Here is a 12,504-nt window from a genome sequence, read left to right on the forward strand (position 1 = left end):
GACGTCATGATGCTCTAGATCTGTCAGAAAATAGCTCGAAACAAAGACAGAAGATTTTTGCGTGATACGGTGGTCAAAACTTTCGGGAGATTATATAATGAATTTTTACCGACCAAAATATGTAACGTGCAAGAAAACGGAGTCTGGGAGGCACATGAGGTATCCACAAGACAGGGGGCCGCGCCCTGTAGGGGGGGGGGGGCGCCCTCCACCCTCGTGGAGGCCTCGTGTCCCTTTCGGACTACTTCTTTCTTCCCAAAATTCTTAAATATTCCAAAACTAAGAAAAATTGACATTAGAATTGTTTTGGAGTCGGTGTACCACATACCTATTCCTTTTTGGAGTCTGGAACGTTCTGAAAAGTGTCTCTTATGTACTCCTCCGGGGTAACAGTTTCAATAATATTAGTTTCAACATTAATAGGACTAGTTGACCCGTTGCGTCAAATGGCGCAGAGACCCACTAAAGACATGTTGTCGATGAAAATAGTTTGATTTTGCAAGGACATATAATACAGAGACCCACTGAATCCATGTGTGCGTTAAAAAATCCATGTGTTTAGTTGGTTTAGTAACAAAATTTACACCCTTTAATAAAAAAAGAATGGAGACTATTGTGTACAATGAGATGTACACACACTTTTTAATTTATCTCTGAGCCAAATGGCGCAGAGTTTGATTTAATACCATTGGCGCATCACAAATATTTGCATTTTTCAATAACTTTATGTTTGAGAAAGCGCAAAGACCACGTGAAACCCAAAGTGTTTTGAAAATATTTGACTTTGCTAGTAGAAGTAGGTTTTAGCAACCAGTTAGGGATGCATGCATATTTTGTTATCTTATTCATGTAACATAGAGCCAAATGACACAAGGTATATGTCATACAACTCTATCACAAAGACATGACGTGATATCTTCCTTGACTTAATTATGTTCAAACACATTTGGAGATCAAATCCATAATTGATGTCACCTCCCTGAATAAAAAACCAAAACACCTACCTTGTGCAACATGGCGTTTTAGAGTGGGAAAGTTGTTAGCACAAACAAAGTTCAGATGTTACACGTTACATAAGACTTTAGCTTGAGGAACTGTTCTGCTATAGGTATAAAATTTCCTACTATTAATCACAGCAGCAAACAAGAACATTCCTGAAGGGTAAACTCCCTTATGCAGTGTTGTCCCCTCATCTGTTTCAAAATTCAACTTGGTGCACACGGGCACTGAAATATTTTATCAATGCACAATAAAATAAAGAACACACACAATGGTCTAGTTGGGAATCCAAATGATTGACTTTAACACATCACCATACACTCAAATTATAGAAAATTTGTTCTTTCCGAAAATGGAAACTAACATCAACAGGTCACATGCTCCATCCACCATTTGGACTGCTCTTCTCCCCATGCCTCCCCTTAAATCACTCACCATATTAGTAACACCTGAATACGAAAAACCACTTATGAATTATACTGGTATGCAAAACATTGTATACTCTGAAGCATAGCATTGCCACTAAGTAAGATGGGCACTCTCATATACTCCCTCCCTCCCAAAATTCTTGTCTTATATTTGTCTAGATTCGGATGTATCTAATACTAAAATGTGACTTGATTCATCCGTATCTAGACAAATCTAAGACAAGAATTTTGGGACAGAGGGAGTATTTAAAACCAGAAAATATTATAAACTATGTATTCAAGAGATATGGTCTAGAATGGTCTACTATAAACCCATGTACTTTCTATCAAAAGTTTAGTTTTTGTGAACTATACCGTCTATAAAAGATAGGTCAAATGGTTAAAAAACTGTCATGTAAACAACAAACACAAACTATAGCTAGCCATCAGTCAACAAAGCCCTTTTTTTTGCAAGGCTGACATCACGGCAGCCATCACTCATGGCCTGCCTTGGAGGCACGACACGTAGGTTGCCAAAGGTCAGTGGTACTACAGGTGCTTCTATTCACATCATCGACAGTTTATTTTCTTATGAAAAGAGAAGTTCTAGGAAGTTCAGCATTTCAGAAGGTTATCCATTTTCTTTCTAATGCAAGAATGTGCATTAACTATGGGTCACACACTGAACGAAGATTAATGCATTCAACAATTTTGCGTTTGTATTAGCTTATTTTCATACAGATATATGAACCCGCCAATTAGTCAATTAAATTTGACTATACATAAACTTTCAGCTACTGCACTAAAACCAAAACAGGAGAAAACAAACACACACACGCGCGTGTGCATGCACACACGCACACATACACATGCACACACACTCGCATATTTTTCATTTCCTCCAAGATCTGACTGAATATTAAATATCACCGACCGCTAAGAAAACAAAGAAGTCACATTGGGACTATATAAAGCATTATGTAGAACACTTGGGCCGTACACAGAGCAGAGAGCCTAATGCTTTAACTTTGATTGAGTTATCAATTTAAGCTTAAAACACTATTGTGAAGGAGCTTTACCTAGGTTGTAGCACCAGAGTACATGAATCCAGAAAAAAACTAACCCTTAGAAATAAGTCCCAAGAGCCTAGTATTTAGAAACTTATAAGTCTGGGTGAACATAAGATCATTCATACACTCGATCCGCTAATAACTAAGCAACACATAGTAGTTATCTTCGTGCTAGTAAATAGAGCCAACCAACCAACCAATATGCCTAGGCTTCAGGGAAGAAAAAATTGCCTGAAGGAATAACCTTGGCTGATAATTTATAAATACACCACGAAAATCATCTCCAAGTTTAACAGGTACATGCTACTTTAAATCAAGAAAACACAAAAGGATCATGTGTAACATGGTTCTTACCTTCTACCGTTTTGGAAATTATTGTACGCTGAAATCTACAGCTTCTACTGGACAATGAACATGTGTTAAGAAGACAAGTATAGTTTAGAAAGGTGTGCATAACAAAATATAGAGCGCACTTCCCCTCCTCCCATCCTCTTCGACCTTGCAACGACAGAGAGTAAAAAACCTCAGTTCTTCGGCTATCTATGAATCAAACTTTTGGTCCTAGGATAAAAGCATTATAATTTTGTAAGGTACGAATAGCTGTACCTTGAAGCACAATCAACATGCAGGAATCATCATCTTCATAAAGTAATAAGTAAACTTGGTCATCCATGCATCAACTGTAGCTTGCTTGCTAATTTCCACCTATGTCACAAATAAGGCAATGTCATGTTCAGACTGAAGGTGAAAGAAGCACACATTCAATTTCTAATTTAATGTAGTACTAATAAAATCTCTATGAAGAAGCAGACCAACTGCTGGAAATAAACTGGCGTGGAACTAAATCGGTGTCCACAAAACCATATAGATATGCATGCTCATCAGGCATGTCATACATTTTACCAGAATGGAAGCTTAGGTAGTGCTAGTGCCCTAACTAAAGAACCTCCAGCCCACACAATAGAAATTCGTCCATCTCAGCCATGAATTCACTTAAACAGGAAACAAAATAAATGTTTTCCTCAGACACAGTACACTGAAGAAACAAAAGTATGCAGGATGAACCGATAAGCTCTTATGGCTGAACAAAGCCCATCTGCAAACATCATCATTCTAGGCAAGAAAAAAAGCTGAATAAAGCCCATCTGCAGTTATAACATCAGTCCCCAGTTTGGCACTTAACTCGGCTTTATGTCTCTAGACACATCGATATGATGTATCCATATATATAATCGTAGCAATACACTATTGGAAGATTAAAAGATAGTTCCGACGTATTTTCCAGGATTTTCTCTAGGATGAACAAAGGAGCTTGAAAGGAGGGCCAATACTGGGTTTACCATGCAACATACATGTGCACCATCAACAATGGCATAATTCGGCCTTGCAGATGATCATTGGGACATGAAAAATAGATAAAAAATGCATTGAAAGCTTGGACCTGAAATATAGATCATTACGGCCTTGGTCTACCCAGGAGAAATACACGTAAGCGTCAACCAAATGCAATCACAGTCATGTATGATTTCTTTAATCTATTTAGTGTGCTTTTCACGTACTGTGCAAGTAGCAAGGGTTGTTCTTCAATAAACAACATCTTATTAGCTTCAGATGACGCCCATTGGCACTATACAGCTAATTTAAGTTAAGTTAAATTGTGATCCTAAAATTCAGGTAAAAAATCACATGGAAAGCTCAAATTGAACCGGGATTATCGATCTACATATTATGACCTACCAAGTTTACCATGACAATGCAGATAGTATGGAGGCTAATTTAAGAATGTAAACAAAAATATATATAGACATTTCATGACATCAAACAATTACGGGTTGCGGTTTTAAACAAAAATACATGATGGATCATTGCATATAATTATGATTATAAAGGTACACTATGTTTTCTAACAAATGAAAAGACAAGTACTCTTACTGCCAATAATTATAATTCGATGATGTGTCGATAAGAAAGCAACAATCATTGTATATACCTTTATAAGCTTCCAGTGATCCTGTGAGCATATGCTAATACTCCTTAACATAAATCTCACTTGTCATCGCCATCGTCTCTGTCTTGCTGGAATCACATCCTCCATCTACAAACTGAAAGAATATCAACATCAAATCCCTCCTGAAGGTTTCACCCTGGACCTTCCCCCTGCCAATCTACATAGGCATGGCATTCTGTTAACCAAGCAAACTCAACAATCCACACCATGCATGTGAATTTCTTCAGGAAATTCACAACACACTTCAACCCACTTGATTTATACACATGAACTTAACGGGATATGAGCATTTACACGCAACAATTCATGGTTAATGTGGAACTGAAGCGACAAATTGAGACAATCAAAATCCTACCTCAATGAATAAGCCGAGCAGGAGGAGGCCTCATGGGCAACCACTTGTGTACTCTGAACAACAAGAATGACCATCTTCATTAAATATCATATTCAACATACCCACAAATCGACTAATGTAGATTATTGTTCTAATCCACAAAAAGAAAAGCCAACAGGGGCACTTCTCCTTGTGCTAATAGAGACTAAATTGGATGGTTGGCTTGCCTAAAGTACTGCCCAGCGGCAACAGGCATATCACTGACCCAAACATGCAGTTACAGCTAATCAAAAGAGGGAAGCAACAGGAATGAAGGAGGGACCTACAGACGTGAGGGCTGTACAGAAGCATCTCTGGCCCAGTGCGGTGTGAACGATGACGAGCCAGCGGCGCTCCCATCTGGCCCCGCACATCCCTCTCCTCTTTCTCCAGCGCGGTGTGAACAACGACAAGCCAGCGGCGTTCCTTCCACCCACCCTTACCTGTCCGCCACCGCACCTCCCTCTCCTCTTTCCTTTCTCTTTATCCTCCTCTCCTTCCTTCTCTCCCTCCCTCTCATCCTCTCTCGCTCTCTCTCTCATGTAGATCAAGTCGAGCACCACGCGGTGTGAACGACGATGAGCCGGTGGCGTTCCTTCCACACACCCTCTCTAGTCCGCCACCACACCTCCCTCTCCTATTTCCTCTCTCTCTTTATCCTCCTCTCCTTCCTTCTCTCTCTCCCTCACATCCTCTCTCTCTCTCTCCTGTAGACCGAGTCGAGCACCGCCTCCGTCTCCCTTTGACTGCAGGTCGTCGCCGCCACCAGAGAAGCTCCCCTCCATGCCCTCACGAGATGAGGAGGGGTGGACAGCGGTTGCGAGGAGAGGAGAAGCCAGCGCTGCCGGATCCACTGCTTGGGAGCCGCCTTGTCTTTTCGGATGGGGAGGCGGCTGTGGGGGACTGGGGGGAAAGTTTTAGGGTTGGGAGAGGGGGAGCGGGGAGGAGAGAGTGGGGTCCTGGAGGGGGCGCGGGGCGCTCTGCACGTCAAGCGCACGGCGGGTGCGGAGTGGTTGGCGAATCCCTCGCGGACATGGAAACAGCTGACCCAGCCAATCCACGCGAGGGACGAGCCCACCGGTCATTGGCCGATAAAAATAACCATATGGTGATTTTTTTACTAACAGTCAAATGATCGAACGATCAGAACGAAAGTCAAAGATGATCCAACGGCCATGAATGTGCTAATCGGGGAAGCTCTGTGAAGGAGGGTCGGCTAGCATCCTTATTGGTTTAAATTACCTAAGATATAATGTTTGATTCTTTGACCGTTCACCACCCTCGGACTTGTGCCTTCGAAGTTGTTGATTTTTATGGCACCGGAACGATAGACCTCCTCGATAACGTAAGGACCTTCCCACTTAGAGAGAATTTTTCCTACAAAAAATCTTAAATGAGAGTTGAATAGCAACACATAATCACCTATGTTAAATTCTCGCTTTTGTATCCTTTTGTCATGCCATCTTTTAACTTTTTCTTTAAACAGTTTGGCATTCTCATATGCTTGGGTTCTCCATTCATCAAGTGAGCTAATGTCAAATAACCTCTTCTCACCGGCAAGTTTGAAGTCATAGTTGATCTCTTTAATAGCCCAATATGCCTTATGTTCAAGTTTAGGAGGTAAGTGACATGCGTTTCCATAAACCATCTTATACAGAGACATACCCTTAGAATTTATATAAGCAGTTCTATAGGCCCATAGTGCATCATTAAGTTTCTTGGACCAATTCTTTCTAGATCTATTAACAGTCGTTTGCAAAATTAATTTGAGCTCTCTATTGCTCAACTCTACTTGACCACTAGACTGTGGGTGATAAGGAGATGCAATTCTATGATTAACATCATATTTAGCAAGGATCTTATGGAAAGCACCATGAATAAAATGTGAACCACCACCAGTCATAAGATATCTAGGGACTCCAAACCTTGGAAAAATAACTTCTTTAAGCATTTTAATAGAAGTGTTATGATCAGCACTACTAGTTGGAATAGCTTCTACCCACTTAACATAATCAACAGCAACTAAAATATGTGTATATCCATTAGAGGCAGGAAAAGGTCCCATATAATCAAAGCCCCAAACATCAAATGGTTCAATAACAAGAGAATAATTCATAGGCATTTCTTGACGTCTACTAATATTACCAATTCTTTGATATTCATCACAAGACAAAACAAACTTACATGCATCTTTGAAGAGAGTAGGCCAATAAAAACCGGATTGCAATACCTTATGTGCAGCTGTGTCTCCAGCGTGGTGTCCTCCATAAAATTCGGAGTGACACTTGCGTAGGATCTATTCCTGTTCATGCTCAGGTACACAATGTCTAATAACACCATCTACTCCTTCTTTATAAAGGTGTGGGTCATCCCAGAAGTAATGTCTTAAATCATAGAAGAACTTTTTCTTTTGTTGGTATGTGAAACTAGGTGGTATAAATTTAGCAACACTATAATTAGCATAATCAGCATACCAAGGACCAGAATGCGAAGCATTAATGACCACTAATTGTTCATCGGGAAATCTATCATTAATAGGTAGTGGGTCATCAACAACATTCTCTAACCTAGACAAGTTGTCTGCAACGGGGTTCTCAGCTCCCTTTCTATCAATAATATGCAAATCAAATTCTTGGAGCAAGAGAACCCATTTAATGAGTCTAGGTTTAGCATCTTTATTTTCCATAAGATATTTAATAGCAGCATGATCAATGTGAATAGTAACTTTAGAATCAACAATGTAAGGTCTGAACTTATCACATGCAAACACAACTGCTAAGAATTCTTTTTTAGTAGTAGCATAATTTCTCTGGGCAGTATCAAGAGTCTTACTAGCATACTGGATAATATTCAATTTCTTATCAACTCTTTGCCCTAGAACATACAACATAATCACTAGCATCACGGATAATTTCAAAAGGTAAATTCCAATCAGGTGGCTGAACAATAGGTGCAGTGATCAAAGCTTTCTTAAGTATTTCAAATGCTTCTACACAATCATCATCAAAGACAAAGGAATATCTTTTTGCAATAAATTAGTCAGAGGCCTAGAGATTTTAGAAAAGTCCTTAATGAACCTCCTATATAAACCGGCATGACCAAGGAAACTTCTTATACCTTTTATGTCCTTGGGACATGGCATCTTTTCAATAGCATCAACTTTAGCTTTATCAACTTCAATACCTCTCTCGAAGATTTTTTCCCCCAAGACAATGCCTTCATTAACCATAAAGTGGCACTTTTCCCAATTCAAGATGAGACTAGTGTCTTCGCATCTCTGCAAAACTCGATCAAGGTTGCTCAAGCAATCATCAAAAGAAGATCCATAAACGGAGAAGTCATCCATGAATACCTCACAAATATTTTCACAAAAGTCAGAGAATATAGCCATCATACATCTTTGAAAGGTAGCAGGCGCATTACATAAACCAAAAGGCATACGTCTATAAGAAAAAGTACCGAAATGGCGAGTAAAAGTAGTTTTTGATTGATCCTTCGCTGACACAGGTATTTGAGAGAAACCAGAATAACCATCTAGAAAGCATAAATGTGTGTGTTTGGATAGTCTTTCTAGCATTTGATCAATAAAAGGTAAAGGGTAATGATCTTTCTTAGTAGCTTTATTTAATTTACAGAAATCAATTACCATCCTATAACCTGTAATAATTCTTTGCAGGATCAATTCATCTTTATCATTAGGAATGACAGTAATACCTCCCTTTTTAGGAACACAATGGACAGGGCTTACCCAATCACTATCAGCAACGGGATAAATTATACCTGCCTCAATGAGCTTTAGTATCTCCTTTCTTACCACTTCTTTCATCTTGGGATTCAATCGTCGTTGAGGATCTCTAACTGGTTTGGCACCTTCCTCCAAATTAATTTTGTGTTGGCATAACGTGGGACTAATGCCCTTGAGATCATCCGGAGTATAACCAATAGCAGCACGGTGCTTCTTTAGAATTTTCAATAATCTTTCTTCTTCTTGTTCTGAAAGGTTAGCACTAATAATAACAGGATATATTTTTCTTTTCATCAAGATAAGCATACTTAAGATTATCAGGTAATGGTTTGAGTTCAAACACGGGATCACCCTTGGGTGGAGGGAGATCCCCTAGAAATTCAATGGGAAGGTTATGTTTCAGAATAGGTTCCTGGTTAAGGAACACTTCATCTATTTCCCTTCTTTCTTTCATAAACATATCATTTTCATGGTCTAGCAAATATTGTTCTAGCAGATCAGTAGGAGGCACGACAATAGAAGCAAGACCAATCATTTCATCTTTACTAGGTGATTCTCTATCACAAGGTTGTCTACAAAATTTAGCAAAATTAAACTCATGAGTCATATCATCCAAGCCAATCGTGACAACATCCTTTTCACAATCAATCTTAGCATTAACAGTGTTCAAGAAGGGTCTACCAAATATAATGGGACAAAAGTCATCTTGTGGGGAACCAAGAACAAGAAAATCAGGAGGGTATTTAACCTTCCCACACAAGACTTCAACATCTCTAACTATCCCAACTGGTTTAATGGTATCCCTATTAGCAAGCTTAATAGTAACATCAATATCTTCTATTTCAGCGGGTGCAATGTCATGCATATTTTCTTTATATAAATCATAGGGTATTGCACTAGCACTAGCACCCATATCACATAAGCCATGATAACAATGATCTCCTATTTTAACAGAAATAACAGGCACACCTACCACAGGTCTGTGTATCTTAGTATCTGGTCTAACAATATTAGCAGTCTCACCACAGAAATAAATAACATGCCCATCTAAATCATCATCCAAGAGATCTTTAACTATAGCAATACTAGGTTCAACTTTGATTTGCTCAGGAGGTGTATAAGTCCTAGTATTACTCTTACAAACAATAGTTGAAGTTTTAGCATGATCCTTTATCCTAACAGGAAAAGGAGGTTTCTCAACATAAGTAGTAGGAACAATAGGATCACTATAGGTGACAGTCTTTTCTTCAACTGTAATAGGTGCAACTACTTTTACTTCAACATGAGGATTATATTTAAACCACTTCTCCTTAGGGAGATCAACGTGAGTAGCAAAAGATTCATAGAAATAAGCTACTATCTCAGAGTCAAGTCCATATTTAGCACTAAATCCACGAAAAGCATTGGTATCCATAAAAGATTTAACACAATCAAACTTAGGTGTCATACCTGACTCCTTACCATCGTCGGAACCCAATCTTCAGAGTTGCGTTTAATTCTTTCCAATAAGTCCCATTTGAATTCAATAGTCTTCAGCATATACGAACCAGCACAGGAAGTATCGAGCATGTTGCGATCATTGAGAGAAAGACGAGCACAAATTTTTTGAATAATCATTTCTCTGGAGAGGTCATGATTGGGGCATGAAAATAACATTGACTTAAGCCTCCCCCAAGCTTGAGCGATGCTTTCTCCTTCGCGAGGCCAGAAATTATATATGTAATTACGATCACGTTGAACAAGATGCATAGGATAGAACTTCCAGTGAAATTCCAGCTTCAATCATTTATAATTCCAAGATCCCGTATCATCACACAGCCTATACCATGTCAATGCATCTCCCTTCAAAAATAAAGGGAAGACCTTCCTTTAGCCAACATCATTGAGTATACCTGCAAGCTTAAATAATCCACAAACTTCATCCACAATGATAAGGTGTAAATCGGGATGCAATGTTCCATCTCCTGCAAATGGATTAGCTAGCAGTTTCTCTATCATACCCGAAGGAATCTCAAAGTAAACATTTTCAGTAGGTTCAGTAGGTTGAGGAGCAACTCTTTGCTCTACTGGTCAGGGCGAAGATGCCCCAAACAAGCCCCTCAAAGGATTAGTTTCCATAGTGACTAGTAACAGAAAATTTCAGCACACTATATAAATGTTTCCTTACCAAGTTCCACTCACCAAAAGCGCTACACTCCTCGGCAACGACACCAGAAAAGAGTCTTGATGATCCACAAGTATAGGGGATCTATCGTAGTCCTTTTGATAAGTAAGAGTGTCGAACCCAACGAGGAGCAGAAGGAAATGACACGCGGTTTTAAGGTATTCTCTGCAAGCACTGAAATTGTAGGTAATAGATAGTTTTTTGATAAGATAAATTGTAACGGGTGAGGGAGTCCTGGATAAGGGGGTATCCGGACAGCCGGACTATATACTTTGGCCGGACTGTTGGACATGAAGATACAAGATTGAAGACTTCGTCCCATTTCCAGATGGGACTCTCCTTTGCGTGGAAGGCAAGCTTGGCGATTCGGATGATAGATCTCCTTCTCTGTAACTGACTCTGTGTAACCCTAGCCCCCTCCGGTGTCTATATAAACCGGAGGGTTTGGTCCATAGGACAAGAACAATCATAACCATTGGCTAGCTTCTAGGGTTTAGCCTCTACGATCTCGTGGTAGATCAACTCTTGTAATACTCATATCATCAAGATCAATCAAGTAGGAAGTAGGGTATTACCTCCATCGAGAGGGCCTGAACCTGGGTAAACATCATGTCCCCAGTCTCCTGTTACCATTAGCCTTAGACGCACAGTTCGGGACCCCCTACTCGAGATCCGCCGGTTTTGACACCGACATTGGTGCTTTCATTGAGAGTTCCATTGTGTCGTCGCGATAAGGCTTGATGGCTCGTATCATTTTCAAGGACAGCATCACCTCTGGGGGATTCCTAGCCCAGGCCAAACCCTCCGGCTGGGCGGCTTCGTCATAACCGCCCGATCGGCTGTCGTGCCGACGATGACTTCTCAGGTCATCAAAAACAGCCTCCATGTCGATTCGGAACTCGCCAAACAAATGGACCCAATGGAGCTCTCCTCCCTTAATGAGCTCTTGGATCGCATCGCCGCCCTGGGCATCACTACGGACTCTGACCGGATCAGGCTTAAACCCGACCAAAGGGAGATTTATTCTCCGCCGGTCACCCATGAGATAGCGGTAGTGGAAGAGCATCGTACGAATTCTCCCTCTATTTTGAGGACGAACTATGTTCGGATTTCCGAGCTTTCTGAGCCAGACACCCGCTCGCGGAAGGACATGACCCAAACCCCGAATTCAGAGTCGGGCGGCGGGCCGAAGAAATTGGGCAACATCTGGGAGCTCGAGCCATTAAGCTCGGAAGCTTATTTGCCCCTGGGTCTCAGATTGGGTCAGGATTCGGATTCAAAACCACCCATCCACCCAGATTTATTCAATCTTTCGCATATCAGACAAGAGCCCCAAGAGACAGTACATCATTACTAGGCCAGATTCCTCCTTGTGATAAACAAGGTCAAGGAATGTCGCGAGGAAGACGCAATCTCCCTCTTTTGCAAAAATTGCACGGACAAAGGGATCCTCAACACTATAAGTCTCCATGACATAGTACACTTTGCTGACTTAGCGGCCATAGTGCAGAAATACTGCGCAATGGAAAGCGCTTGGAAAACCCAAACAAACTTCTGTGATAATCCGGCCCTCACTAAACCCTTCGTCCAAACTAAAAGGGCAAACTCTCGTAAGTTACCCGATTCAATTACCAAAAAACCAAAGCCCGAGGCAAGGCGTGGATCCGTATTGGAGGAATGGCTCAATGGACCACGCAAAATTCACAGCACACCGGATACCACGACCACACATAGCCTT

The 12,504-nt window shown here is 40.6% G+C and overlaps 1 long non-coding RNA gene across 1 annotated transcript; it reads right to left on the minus strand.

The window, feature by feature from the left end:
* Nucleotides 1-1,192: 1,192 nt before the first annotated feature.
* Nucleotides 1,193-5,821, minus strand: LOC123070688 (uncharacterized). The gene is made up of 6 exons (XR_006433885.1): nucleotides 5,145-5,821; nucleotides 4,840-4,892; nucleotides 4,467-4,578; nucleotides 3,083-3,181; nucleotides 2,831-2,974; nucleotides 1,193-1,448 (listed from the first exon to the last, which is right to left on the minus strand). It is a non-coding gene; the product is annotated as an uncharacterized lncRNA (long non-coding RNA).
* Between the last annotated feature and the right edge of the window lie 6,683 nt (nucleotides 5,822-12,504).

The sequence above is a fragment of the Triticum aestivum genome, chromosome 3B, assembly GCF_018294505.1.
Source record: "Triticum aestivum cultivar Chinese Spring chromosome 3B, IWGSC CS RefSeq v2.1, whole genome shotgun sequence".
Taxonomy (NCBI): domain Eukaryota; kingdom Viridiplantae; phylum Streptophyta; class Magnoliopsida; order Poales; family Poaceae; genus Triticum; species Triticum aestivum.